The following is a 15995-nucleotide window of genomic DNA, read 5'->3' on the forward strand; positions in this document are numbered from 1 at the left end:
TGCCTTTGAATGTGCCCTCGGTAGGGATTGTGCATGTGCTCCGCTTTAGTTGACTGATATAATTATTCTTTTCTATTTATATGAAAGAGAAAAGTTAAAATATTTTTTTTTACACAGTGCAGCTGTTTAAATAGACAAGATATTGACAATAAGGACACAACATATAGTAAATATAAAAATGTATGTACCCAATACTAACCTTGTAAAGTGACAGTTTTGACTGATAAACGAATAAGGAGAAAAGAAAGGAGCATAATGTGATGGCATTGTTTAAAGAGAAATTTATTGTTAATGTAAAAAGGAGATTTTTTTTATGTAAATTATTTTAAAGGAGTTTTACTCGGTCAATACGTTATATTATATTGACACTCGGACTTTGTCTTCGGTCAATATAAACTGATCTAGCGGCTGAATATATTATTTGTAAAACTAAACTTCCGTCTTTTATTCAATCCTATTTATATAAGAAAAAATGCTTATACAGGAACTAAAAGAGCTTTAATCTGAGACCATAAATGTGTATTTTACCATTTGAATTGACAGCTTATTTCGGAAAACATAAAAAAGAAACAAGGAAATTAGTATTTAGATAAGTGCTCTATATTAAACCTCAAAGTTAAGGATTTTCCTTGAATATAACAAACAAGACTTATCGTGCAAGTAGATGTCAGTAATAAAGTTTGTGCTTATTTCTAAGCCCGTCAAAGGAAAACTTATGCATGCTAGAGGGCAGTCATGGTGTCATTGTCCATTTCATATGTCATTTAGACAAGACAATGGGAAATGAAAAGGTTTCTTATAAAAGCTGCTAAACTTAGAAGACAACTCTGGTATAGAACTGATAATTGTTATGCGTGTGTGTTAGTGAACGCAGGTCTATTTTAACGTCAAGAATGCAATAATCTTTTTTATGTATTTCTTTTCTCGATAATATATCCATAAAGAATAAAAAAGATACCAAAACATTTCTCCAAGATGAAATAGAAATTGTATTACAATAATTGTGGATAAAGCATTTCAAGAAATTCAATGATCTTAATCTAGATTCTTAATATACAACTTAATACATGTAGTTGCTCTAGTAAACTGATATTCAGAGGTATGCGAAAAAAAGTTCCTTATCAGCTACTGCGACGATTTATTTTTTCTAAAGTTGTTCAATTTTGCAGAATTTTTCTTGGTTAAATATTATTAGGTTCAATTATAATTTGTGTAAGTTAGCAAAAGTATTTTACTTTAACTTCGTGGTCACATAACAATTCATGAATATAGAAGATAAGACATTGATAGAGGATATCTCATGCTAACTATACCAATCGAGATGAGCTTTAAAATTATAAAGATATAAGGTCATCAAAAGAGTCCCGTTTGTACTGACATCTCATTTTGAATTTGTCCAGTTTTCACACTTTAAGCACGAATGTTTGAAATAAATAAATAAAAATAACATCTTAAACTAACTAAGGTCTTCCCCGATCTAGCCGTACTGGTTTTTCGTTAAAAAAATTCCATATAGACTTACCGATGAGAGCTTAGTTATCCCTTGAAGCAGGCTTTTGCAAAGGTAGTGGACCATGAGATGTTAAGCAAAAATTAAAGTCTTACGAAAAAAAGTTCTCGTTAGTTGTGTTTTAGCTTTTGATTTTGTCATTTGATAAGAAATTTTAATTTCGTTTTGAATTTTCCTTGGGTTCGGTATGTTTGTTATTATACTTTCTACAATAGTATATTTGATAAACAGTATGTTTTTGGGCCAAAACAGACATTTCAAAAACGTTTAAACGGACATAGTAAAGACTTTGAATGTCAGCCTCTCTCTTTTCTCTATTATTATCATTCACCAGAACAGTTTGGTAAAGAGAACAGAGAATTCGATAGAACCAACTTTGGCTTCACATTGGATCAATGAAAAGATAACGCGCGTCTGGCGTATTAAAAAATAAGCTTGGTACCTTTGATAACTATATACATCACATGGTTGATGCCACTATGGGTGGACGTTTCGTACACCGAGTATATCACTATCCCAATAGTCAGAACATCGGTGTTGAAATGAATATCAATTGTTTAGTCATTTTTATAAATTTACTGTTGGCAAAAGTATGAATTATTCGAAATACTTATGATTTTCGAATTTCCCACACATAGATAACCTTAGCCATTTTAGGCACAACGTTTTGGAATTTTGGGTCCTCAATGCTGTACAACTTTGTAATTGTTTTGGCATTCTTAACTATTTCCAACTGAGCGTCACTGATGGGTCTTTTGAAGACGAAACGCGCGATTGGCGTATTAAATCATAAACCTTGTACCTTTGATAACTATTTACACCACAGATTCGATGCCACTGTTGGTAGACGTTTCGTCCACCGATGGTCTCAACAGCCCAGTAGTTAGCTATTCGATGTTGACATAGATTTATTGTTTGCAAAAGTATGAAGTATTCGAAAAACTGAGGATGTATTTATCCCAGGCAAAGATAACCGTTATGGCACATCTTTTTGGGTCCTCAATGCTCTACAACTTTGTAATTATTTTGGCTTTCTAACTTTTTTTATCTGAGCTTCACTGATGAGTCTTATGAAGACGGATCGCGCGTCTGGCGTATTAAATTTTAAGCCCGGTACCTTTTTTTTTTTATTACTTTCATTAAGTAACTGATAACAAAAATAAGAGTTTTTTTTTTTAATATTTCTACCTCAGGAATACACCTTAATACTTTTAGGAAATCAGTCCCGCTTGGCACAAGAATCTGTCCCGCTTCAACTTATGACATCAACCAAAAATAACTTTTCTATTGTGACGTCATTTATTTTCTATTATGACGTCAAAACTTTATGGGAACTTTTTTCATGTCCAGTAATGACGGACAAATAGCGATAAGATGTATAGATTACCTAAGCTGTAATTAGCAAAACTTTAGGAACTTTTGGTCCTGAATGCTCTTCATTTTCGTACTATATTTAACTTTTTTTATTCGACCGTCACTGATGAGTCTTTTGTGGACGAAACGCGTGTCTAACGTAAATACAAAATAACAATCCTGGTATTTATGGTGAGTTATTTTGACACCTTTTCATTTCAATTTTCATTTTATCCTTTTTAAAATCAATATATGTACGTTACATGGAAATACAATAAAATTATGACCGGAAAATCTGACCTCTTTCGACTAGTCGAGTAGAACTTTGATATCTTTCACCTCTCTTTTATGATACTTGTAATAAATTATTGGTCAATTTTCAGTTCATTGCAATGACTCTTTATAATTCCTGTAAGAATATAAACATTGAATCCGGTAAATATGTGTTTTTATCATATTCAGTAAATCTACAATCGACATTTTTTCCGAGACATTTCAGTTTCCACACTAACACAGTTTAGTGTGCATGTCAGAAACTTATATGCATACTTGAGAATCGACAGATGAATATATCTGGGAACAAAATATACTGTTTGAAATAAAGAGTGACAAAGTATATATAGCAAATTCAATAACCTGTCAATCATCTCCCTTCTAGTTCCGACTGTTTTACACGTCTAAAAAGATTTCGTCTCTAATGGATAAATTGTCTTAAAATAGTTAACATTCATATTTCTTTCTGATTCTGAAACTTTTTTCTCTCAAATTGTTATGTGTCGAAGTGTTATATTGTATACATTTTGTAATTTTTTAATTTCACAAGCTCATGTCTCTGAAAAATAATCTAAAATATACTTTACTAGTTAAATAATGATATATATGTATATTTATTTTGAGACAAGTGCGTGTTCTCAATATTTAGAATTGTCAGACTTTTGACATCAACTTTAAAAGGGCATTGGTATATGACGAATAACAGAAACATAGATCTTTTAAAATATGCTCACATCTAAAGGCGTCATATAAATCTTACTTGTCATGATTTATGATATTTTTCAAGGGACAGTTTACAGTTCATTTTATACTGTTATATTTTGCCATATCCATTATAATGTTGTTAATTCCTTTTTATCATATTAAATGTAATGAAAGAAATGCATATAAAACGACACACAAAAGCTAACGACACAAAGGTTTATATTGTTTAGAAAATCTGTCAGATCCAGTTATAATTTCAAGGTTTCAAAATATTTTTGATTAAAATCTAAAATGCACTACTATAATGTAATGTTTGTGAGCATGATATCATTTTGATATAAAACAATCCAAGCAACAAGTATATGTTTGTCAAAATTAATAAAGACGATAGTTGATTCGTTGGTGACTGTTATCCAAACTGAATTTGAGAATATCAAAATGTATTTATCAAAGTTGTACAAAATCGAACATATAAAATGTTGTTTGTTTATAGTTAACACGTGTTTGATTAATTATAGTAAGGTCGGTTCGATTGGTATATTGAGTTCATGCACGAGTGAACTCATGTGGTTTAAAGTCATTCGAGCCATTGCAGTCAAAGTGTATAGCAGCATTTTGCAAAATAAATATCATTATTAATAATATTATTTAGAATCATATTCAAAACAGTGTGGTCCTGGCCATTGATTGATGATCTAAATTATCCGATTGACTGGGACAGATTAGGTGAACGTTTGTCTGTAACGACCATTGCTCACTTCTGACTTATTATAGAATTTAAACTGTGGGGTCACCAAAGGTTCTTAACGCCTCTAATAATAAAAGAATTCGAAAAATTATTCAGGAATAACTTTTATGTTTTGATTTATATTATTGATATAAATCAACACATTGTATTATTCCGGATTCGTTTTTCGAATTGCTTTATTTAGGTGTTGAGAACCTTTGGTGACCCCACAGATTCAGTGTCTTTAACAAGTACATAGTGAGCAGTGGTTGTTATCGACAAACGTTCACCTAATATGTCCCAGTCAATGGGATAATTTAGGTCGTCAATCAATGGCCAGGACCACACTGTTTTGAATATGATTCTATTTTCAGATTTGTGGACCACAAGTGTGGGGAAACCAATACAAGCTGCTTAATACCTATACATTTATATGAACTTTCAACAATATTATACTCATTATTATAATAAAATGTGCGCTTGTCTCTGCAAGTGGCGCCCATGAAAGACTGTGTGGCCATTTGATAAATATGTTATGTTCGTTTGAGTTTACGAATTAGAATTTTTGAAATAAAGTAAAATCAACCATTGGAAAAATTCGACATACATAAGAGGTATAATTTTGTTCTTCATACGAAACCGTCTTATTCTGTTTATTTTTTTAGTGTAAGTGGATGTAAGTATCACTCTACCACTAAAACAAATAATATCATACGATACATTATTCATATGTTGAAGTTCTACACTTAAGTATCTTTTTAAATTCTATTCTAACTTAGTTTAAAACTTATATGTTCATATATCAAAAACTTTCTACAATTAATTTATTTTTTGGTACTCATTCTCAGTATAAATCGTATGACATGAACTATGAAAGGATATTAATGGGAATATTTACATTATTTACAGTGCATTTCTTTTAATACTTTTTGAGTCCATTTTCTTCCACAAACAGGCAGTATTAACAGTTAATCATTATTTCTAATGTGTACCTTACAGTCAGTCAAATAACAACCTTAAATATTTGAAGGCTTGATGTATGTAAATCACTCTTTAAAAAAACTCTGTGTCAATGCGAAACTTGTAATTACTGTTTGTTGGTATACACGCGGTCTCTTTACGGGTGGTATGATTTCATTTAAAAACGGGGATGTAATACAATACCCTTAGTTACTAGAAATATTACAGGTATGTCTAACATAAAAGTTACTCACATTCCTCGTATCATTAATCAAGCTTGGACATATACCTACGGTGTGGGACAATTAACATGTTAGATAATGAGAGAAATTGACTATCTCACACGAAAACTTACAAATAACTGACAATCAAACGACTGGATTTTGAGAAAACTACGATCTTTATTTGCAATTACATAGGTCATTTGTTTACCAATATTACTACTGTAGAATAAACCTATAAATATACTATAAACATATAATCTAATAAGTTTTATAATTCTGTTGTTTGATGGTGCCAATTGATACAGAGACAATACATGTTTAAATAAGACCAATTGATGATTAATCTATCGTTTATATCAGGAAATTCAATTAAACAGGTTTAAAATCTGCTCTGTATAGTACGTTGACGTATTTCCTTACTAATCTCTATGGATGATCTCCAATTATGCAAACAAAACGCGTGAATCAAAAAGTGGGACATAAATGGCAATTTCCTCTACCAGTTTAAGACTTTTTAAATAAATCAAACAACTAAACGTCTTGTAAAATGTGAACAAAAAACTAATTATATTATATTGTTAATTTCCATAACACGTGAGTCTACAATGACAAGCACCGAAACGCTCGTGAACAAACGTTTAAATAGAATAACCTCTAAGATTGAAATCCACCATGAACGAAGCATATCGGCTTCATTGTGGTGATAACCATTGAGACTGTAGGAACCAATCAAGCTAAATGGTAAATCATAACATCTTGGAATTGTCTACAAAGACCAAAACTCTGGGACTTTAGTTCTTCAGGACAAAAGCTCTGACTACATGTAGGATGGTACCATCAAGGACTGAAGTCAACAGGGACCGAAGCTCTAGCTACATGGCGATTGGTTACCTCCTATAATGTAGCCCATCAGGACTGACACACTGGCTACATGGTTGATGTTAACAGTCAGGTAAAAAGTACTGTCAAAATATGGCGAACGGTAAATTCTGGAACTGTATTCCACCAGACTAATTATTGGCTAAAAGACGGATGGTAACCTCCGGAACTGTACATTTACATCACTGACTCAACAGTGGATGGTTACCTACGGATCTGGCTTCCATATGACCGGAATCACTGATTCATGGCGGAAAGTTATCGCTGGAACTGTAGGTCACCATCACATAAACGTTGGTACATTGCAGATATCCTCTTGGATTGTTGTTAAGAGGATAGAAGGTATGGTTGTTCCTCTGGTATTGTAGTCTAGCAGGTCCGAATCGCTAGTTACAAGACACAATAGAATGAAAACTGACGGTTAACTATATCACAGGAGTAAAGCTTAAATGACACTTATTATTACAAGCACATATTCTCGTACTATAAATGTTAATCCTAACATTTAAACAAAATATTTCGTTTGTTTATATTAAGATGTCAGCATATTACCTGGTAGCATTGGGTATGGTAATATGTCAGCATCACCATTTCCTACCAGATGTTAAATGTCAAATATACTTAGTTTAAACATATTTATTTATAGTGGATTGGGAAACAAGTTTTGCAACTTATATTAATCCCTTTCCACTTTGCGGGTGCGAGTGCTGCCTTGTAGCGGCATTAGCCTACTCTTTTTCGAAATCTACAAGGGTGTCTTTAACGTGCAAGAGATGTGGCTCTCTCTTAACACGGGCCAGCCATTTATCGTCTCCGTCCGACGGACTATCATCGTTTCCTCAAGACCATACTCGCAAATGGTGTCAAGGGAGAGCCGAAAATGGAGTTCCTGAAATTTTCATCCCAAACGGGAATCGAACCAGGAACCTTTATGTTAGTAGTTCGATGTACTAACCACTACACCACGGCTCTCTACTGTTGTTCTGGTGCCACGGTGACACGTGATATTACTGTTTGTATGCTATATGCCCTCCATGGGGCCCTTATTTGGTAAATACAAAGTTTCCTTTTTTCTTTTTCTATTCTATAAGATAGGCATCCACCCCTACCTGTAACTGTTCACATGTAAGTAAAATTAGTCCTGTCACAGTATAAGGTTTTAAATGATTTGCAATTTTGCTAATTTCCGTCGATTACAAAAAAAAATCGATTTCCTTTTCTTTTCTTTTCTGTCCTGTTCGGTTCTTTTTTATCCTTTGCCATTTGATTTGGGACTTTCAGTTTTGACTCTTCTTCAGAGTTCAGTATTTTTGTGATTTTTTCTTTCTGCATAACCTATAGGTTACAATAGTAAATGTTATATCCTTTTTAAATCTCTGCATTAATCTGAACTTGCGTAAACGAATTGACATATTATATTGTATGACGTAAATTTCCGAACTTTTTTTTGAAAGCACTCGTTTAATCAACAATAAAAAAATAGCTGAAAATCATAAGGCAAATATATTTTTTACATATTTAGTCATGGCATATTGGATTTATCAATCTTTAGAGTAAAATAAACGAATTTAAAACTAATTGAATTTTCGAATTTAAAACCAGTTAAATTTTTGAGTTTTAAAGTTTAAATTCGAACATTTAATAATCTCGATTGGATAAATTTGACGAATGTAAGACAGATAGTCACAGGACAAAAAGTCGCAGGATAAAAAGTCATGAACAAAAAGTCAAAGAAAAAAGTCACAGGACAAAAAGTCACAATTCAGTTTTGAGTTTATTTAAGAAATTAAACACTTCTTTTGAGAATTAAAAAAAAATATTCTTAATGTTTTTAAAAGGAAGCAACTTTGTAATTACAATTTATTTATTAAATATCAATAATGATTATATAATTCATATGAAAACAAAATGCCAAAGTGACTTGATACTTTAATGGCTTCATTTTGCCAATGATTAAAATTAAATACATTTTCATTTATCAAGGTTTATGAGTAATATCCTTTACTTAAAAATGAATATATGTTATAAAAAGATAATATTTCAAAATATATTTTAACATTTGTCAAAACATTATTAGTGACTTTATGTCCTGTGACTTTTTGTCCTGTGACTTTCTGTCTGTTTACCAAATTTGTCAATCCAGTGTAAACAATCTATATTTAAGCAATTGAAACCAACGGACACGTCAACTAATAGCTAATTATATCATTATGCTTTAAATTGACCGATACAAATCATTCAAACTTTGAATTGATATATCTATCACAAAAAAACTATCAGATGACTACAAAATTTCAAACATATATTCAAAAATCCTTAAAAATCCTTTTTCTTTTATCTTTTTTCTGTGTTCTTTTCTTCAAAAGAATGACTAATAAATATAATGTTTAAAGCCAGTCAAAATAAGAAAGAAATAGTCATGGTTATTGATTAAACCATATTTAAAACAGTCGACTGTCAACTTTAAACAAATCAAATTACCAATGTTAGCCTGACCAAGAAATGCAGTATTTACTAACCCGTTTCGTTTCTTGTTTGACATTCTTGACATCATGATATATAATGGGAAAACTACGAAAATGTAATTTATATGTCTGAAAAACAAACAGTTCTGTAGAACTTATAGTTTACACAGTAAATGTAATATCCTTTTAAAGTCTTAAACATACCGATAGGTCTCTGACATTGTCACGGAGTCACGACAAAAGACGTTGGCATAAGTAAAATTCATAAAGATTCATGCTTTTCGTTATTGACGAGATTAGATTTATGTGAACTCGCACAGACTGTAAATGTATACCACTAATGAAAGTGATAGTCCTGTTGAAATACTCCTGTCTGTTTAAATATTCATATAAAAGGACAAGTGCAAGTTAAATCGAATGATTGAAATCCTGAAATTATATTTTATACCTAAATTTGATTAAAGTATGTGTAATATTTGAACACAATGAACCATCGACTGACCATCGTTTTGAAGTAATATCGTATAATTACCATTTTGCAGCAAGTTGTTTTAATGTTTCCGAGCACTACATATTGCTGTTGTCTACATAACAGATTAGTTTGCGAGTAGATACTATTCTTTTACATCTTTGTAAACTTTGGTAATGATTTAGCACCTATCATTCTCAAACTTCATAAAGATGACCCTCTAACAGCCTAAAGTCAAGATAAAAATATTATGTAAGTAACGCTTCTCATAATTTTAGAAATGGTATATATTCATATTTTGTACATTGTTATTCTGCATTAATCGTACATAAAAATAATCAGGTCATTCTTGTATTTTAGAGATATAATAATCCCGCATATGACTAAAATGAAGCTTAAAGCATTGAATGTTTTATATAAATTCTATAATTTCATGTATTTTGCAGCAAATTCGTCCGTAAAAAATACATTCTATTTTCAAATCACAAGCAAAAGCTATTTAGCATCAATATTGTAATTCACAATTATTCGTCTTAGCAAACATTATTAAAAATTGCAATCGTTATTTAAACAGTTATAAATGTCAGAAAACGTCTCTAATTGTTTTGTTTTTTGTAAGTTAAAAAATTATGCAATTTTAATAAAATTGAAATTATTATCAAGTGTTACGTTGATAAATACAGAAACACCTGTGTTTTAAATTCAAACTGAAAATGATTAAATCATTTATTATTCAGTCATAAATAGTTATGAAAGGTACCAGGATTATAATTTAGTACGCCAGACGCGCGTTTCGTCTACATAAGACTCATTAGTGACGCTCATATGAATAGTTATAACCCAAACAAATACAAAGTTGAAGAGCATTGAGGATCCAAAAATCCAAATAAGTTGTGCCAAATACGTCTAAGGTAAATAAAGGCAACGTAGTATACCGCTGTTCAAAACTTGTAAATCCATATCTATGCTTGGGATAAGGAAATCCTTAGTTTTTCGAAAAATTTAAAGTTTTGTAAACAGGAAATTTATAAAAATCACCACATAAACCTCATATACTCTGTGTTGAAAATATCATATATGCAACTATAAGCTTTCAATTGACTGTCCTAATGAAAAAAAATTCTTCATACTTATAATGGAACTTCCACAGTATGAAATAATCATAGCTATAGAGACCCAATGACAACATTTCATCAAGATTCCGAATGTTACATCTCTAGGGAGAGTAAGACGATATTACAGTGTAAGCTCCTTATTTCCTCTCAAAAGAAAACAAGTTTATTTCAACCCTGGTTAAAACAAGTGTGGATCAAAATCTTTTTGTAAAATATTTTAAATTAGGAATTGCTCTTGCTTTCCCTACGTCATCATTGTGATTGTGCATATTTTTTTATATAAAAAATATTGAATACTCGGTAGAAATATATCATTTTAAATGCACGTTTGTTTATAATATTATCTGAATTGCTGCGATTATTTGTATACAATCGATTACAATAACATACTTCAAATTGTTGGGTTTCAGTTGGAAAAAGCATTTCGAACGTAGTAACTATATTAAGTATAGTTCTATATTCATGTGGTATTCAGTGTCAGGACAAACCAAAAAGAAAATAGTCAAGGAAACAAGGCACATAACTTAGTAAGTCTGACTCGGTGAAATGCCAAATTTGACCATGTTCATATGTGCTTGGTAAGTATAAACCATGGTGTTTAGGAAACGATATATAAGTAAAATGTACATAAAATTAACAGGAAATAACAATATCAATAAAAGATCATTTCAGCACATTTGTGCTTTTTCCTGGGCTTGCGATTCCCTCGAGATAAAGCAGCTTAATACATTAACCCTGTGTTTGTTTAACCGCATCAATTATTCCAGGACAATTAGTAACGACAAATGCGTTTTCGAGTACACATGTTTCATCAGTGTTGCTCAATCAAAATGTTTGAAGGCCAAATCAAAAGTCAACTTTAAGAGCATTGAGAACAATCTGAGTTGATAAATGAAACGTGACCTTTTCAGAACATTTTCCATCTCTTAGCATCATAAAAGTACATTATTTTAATTATTTAAATATGATATTCCAAAATCAGAGTATCCTTATATTATCAACTCCTTTTAAGAGGTTGCTGCTTAAAAGATTTTTTTTAAAACCAAGAAAACATAATGGTAACGTTGAAGTCATCATTTGGTTGAACTTTATGTGATATCTGTGTCGCAAACGCTCTATTTCTCGTTGAAACTATCCACCAATGTTTCTTTTATGTCGACATCACCGATTGAACACATAACTTGGAATTAATTTGAGGTTGCATTACTGTGTTTACAAACACGGCTATCAAATAAACAAAATCAGTCTGTTTTTGTTTTATAAAACGTGGTTTTAGAAAGGTATGAGTCAATCATCCGTGTAAACTCATCGAACCTTTAAACAAACTTATAAGTAAGGGTTATCGTACCAAAATTGTTATTAGATCTCTGAATATAATTTACATTGGCACTAATAACGATTTTGTCATTAGTAAATTAAAACATAACTAAATTGTATCTTTGCGGCGGGATGTATAGAGATACAGACACGTTAATTTGTATCTCTATAGAAATCGCTCCTCACCATCCTAATACTTGTCGATACATTTATTTTTGGCATTGCACAAGTCATGTCTTCTTTGACTTTTCATGACTTTAAAATACTAAATCCCTGGGATGTGTTTTACTTGATTTTAGTCTCTGATGCATGATTTATTATTATTAATTGTTTTTGGCTTTTAACTAGCTGTCAGTAACTGCGAGTACTCTCAAATCGTATTTTCTTGTTAATTCGACCTGTTGTTACTGTTTATAAATGCTTTTTGTTATTCTATATTAATATGGATCTTGTCTATATACCAGCTTTGATTATTTGGAATATCTTGTAATTTTCACTTCGTCTTACTACATTTGTATAAATTTCAAGATTTACGTGTATTATTTAAACCGTATTTTTTTCAGAAATGATTATTTTCGAAGGGTTAAATATTTCGCAGTGGTGTCTTGCCAGTTTTATTGACTGTACATTTGCATTCATATATCGCAGATCAAATTTATTCGTTCATAGTGTATTAATTTACGTTTTTTGATTGAGTTAAGCATACCAATTGATATTTTATCGTGTTTTTTTCTATGTTGCGATGTTATGCTATTGTTTCAGAAAAAAGGGAGAAGGTTTGGTACCTTTAAAACGTTTAATCCCGCTGCAAATGTTTGCACCTGTACTAAGTCAGGAATCTGATGTACAGTAGCTGTCGTTTGTTTATGTTATTTATACGCGTTTTTGTTTCTCGTCTTTTTTTATATAGATTGGACCGTTGGTTTTCTTGTTTGAATGGTTTGACACTAGTAATTTAAGGGCCCTTTATAGCTTGTTTTTCGGGGCGAGCCAAGGTTCCGTGTTGAAGGCCGTACATTGAACTATAATAGTTTACTTTTTAAATTGTTATTTGGATGGAGAGTTGTCTCATTGGCACTCACACCACATCTTCCTATATATATTTGTTAAATAACCCCCCCCCCCCTTATTTTCAATTGTCTTAAACTAACATCAACAAGATGCTTGATTCTACATATCTGTAAGCAAACAACATCAAATCAATTAATAAATGCACCTTTAATCATTTGAAACAGATTTCACGCAGGAGGTTACTAGGAAAGACGGAAAGGAGCTGAAATTTTTCTATTACTTCACATTCTGCTAAGTGATATAAACCCTTTTTAGATAATGATGAACATATTCATCCCATCGAACTTACACAAAAAAAGCTATTGAACCAAGGCTTCAGAGTTGAAGTTAAATCATTAAAGTTTAATAGACGCTATTCTTATTTGGTAATCTTTATGTAATATCAGAGTCACATATGACCTTTTGTTTTTTCTTTCATGGCTTTTCTTTTTAGTATTGTGTTTTATTTTTACCAATGTCTACAAGAGAAGGAATTTTTATTGTTCACTTCATATCTGATTTCCCTTTTGTGCAGAAGTTAGTAACACTTCCTTTATATGAAGTAGTAAAACTTTCAGTCATAATGTTATGCTTCATGGTAATTTAAATGCAAAAGTGTCAGATACCTTTGTGCCATGATTGAAATGAAAAAGAGACAACTCAGTAAAGTTGGCCGTAAATGTTTAAGAAGTCGTTGGATTAAAAAAGCATTTATTTTATTAATAGAAGCCTGTCTGATCATTTTTCTTTCAATTGTTTAAATAAGTGTACCAGAAAGACAAGGTGATAATGACATTATCAATTAAGTGACAATACAATACAGTTATGTATAAGCTCAGAACAATATTTATTGTTTATAGTTTGAATGAGTTATCAAATCACAAGCATATCGCATATCAGTGGTTTGATAATGATTGATATAAAGAATCCATTTTATCTTCAAATTTCTAGTTCATAAAATTACACACAACCAGTTTAAATATACCATTTCCTTCGGGAAATGCTTTATCAAATCAGGAAGATGACAATCGTTTTTCTCTCATTCAGTTGACTCATAACGTTTGATTTTGTTGGTTTCTATGGACTTTTTAGAATTTGTCCTGGAGTTTGGAACTTTAGTACAATTTGTTTTTACTGATTCCCCAGGTTAACTTGACCGAAATAGGTTCTATTTGTTGATATACCTTTTTTGTTTTATTATATGCATTGTTAAATATGATTTGGCTTTCCATGTTTAAGGTCTCAAGCGAACTCGATTAAGGTAATTGTCGGGGCTACCTTTACTGTCGTTATACATAAACAACACAACCCTACAGTTAAACGTTTATTTCATACAGTCAGAGCTGCTTATGCTATGTTCGACCCTGTCGTCAACCCTAGATACAAAACGGTAAAACTCGACGTCTTAACTCCCGGCCGCGGTATTGTAAACAGTCATTTCAAATACACATGCAGTGGGACATTCAATCTATGGTATAAATCACAGTAAGTTCTTTCATGCTAACTTATATCCGTTTGCGATAAGACGTGTCACGGTACTTGTCCGTCCTAAATTCATGTATTTGGTTTTGATGTTATATTTGTTATTCTCGTGGGATTTTGTCTGATGCTTGGTCCGTTTCTGTGTGTGTTACATTTCAGTGTTGTGTCGTTGTTCTCTTATTTAATGCGTTTCCTCGGTTTTAGTTTGTTACCCCGATTTTGTTTTTTGTCCATGGATTAATGAGTTACAGCGGTATACTACTGTTGCCTTTATTTATTAATCTCATCGGCGTAAATGTCCCATTTCCGTTTACTCATTTTGTTAAATTCAGCAGGGTTTTATTCCCCCTTGGTATTTATCGATTTTTATTAGTTATTTCAATCACATACGATAGTTTTAATATATATATACAATGCGTCGACCAACACAAACAGAGAAAGTTGAGGGTTTTGAAATGTACGATTAGAACGACAATGTTTACCACGAATAATATGTCTCGCATATTTCGTGTTTTACTTCAATCTAGTAAAAAGAAATCGGATGATACAAAAAGCCAAATTTAAGAAATTGCATAAAATCCCATGAGTTGAAGAGAGACCGATAAAATAAATGCAAAATCGAAACAGATAAAAAGACAAACAACATATTATGCAATACTACAGAAAAAATGAAGAGTCAGCAATAAGAAATGGCACAAGGCAATGGTCCAACATCCAGTAGGTATCATTAACAAACAACAGTCGTTCAAAATTTTCAACAGAATAAATATCAACACAACCTTAAATATTTTAAAACACATGACATTGCATACGGCTTAGCATTATCAGAAAAAGGAAAGCAACTAAAATACTGAGCTTCAAGAAAAAATAAATCATTATTTAATGGCAAAATCAGAAGCTCAGACACATAAAACAAATGTCATATTCCTGACTCTGTACAGGCATTTTCATGTGTACAAGTGGTGGATTTTACCTGTTTGATAGCAAGCGTTTTACCTGTTTGATAGCAAGCGAAACCTTTCACATATATATAATAGTCGCCTAGAATTTCATAGTAATGACAACATTGCGTGAGAAGACTTTTGTATGGAAAGATATTATGAGTTGAAACATTGGTGCATTTGAAATTTAAAATTTTAAGTAAGAAAACATTTTCTGAATACAATTTGGTATATTTGTGTAACATTTTAGTTGTTGATATTTTTATGTCTAAAATTTCAGTAATATGTTGATCATAGCAATTCGGTAATCAGAAAGCTCTCTCTGGAAAAGAGAAGCAACACTCTGCGATCATTAGATGTTTTCAGAAAAGTTTGGAAACTGATGCATTTTTTTCAAAATTAAAATTCGATTTATATAAAGGAGTTCTTTTGCCATGATGTCGATGTGGAATGACATCGTTAAGAATCGAAATAAGTAATTTAAAATTTACATTCAGAAGATCGAGTCTGTGTTATTTGTAAATA

Source organism: Mytilus trossulus, chromosome 2 (assembly GCF_036588685.1).
Source record: "Mytilus trossulus isolate FHL-02 chromosome 2, PNRI_Mtr1.1.1.hap1, whole genome shotgun sequence".
Classification (NCBI taxonomy): domain Eukaryota; kingdom Metazoa; phylum Mollusca; class Bivalvia; order Mytilida; family Mytilidae; genus Mytilus; species Mytilus trossulus.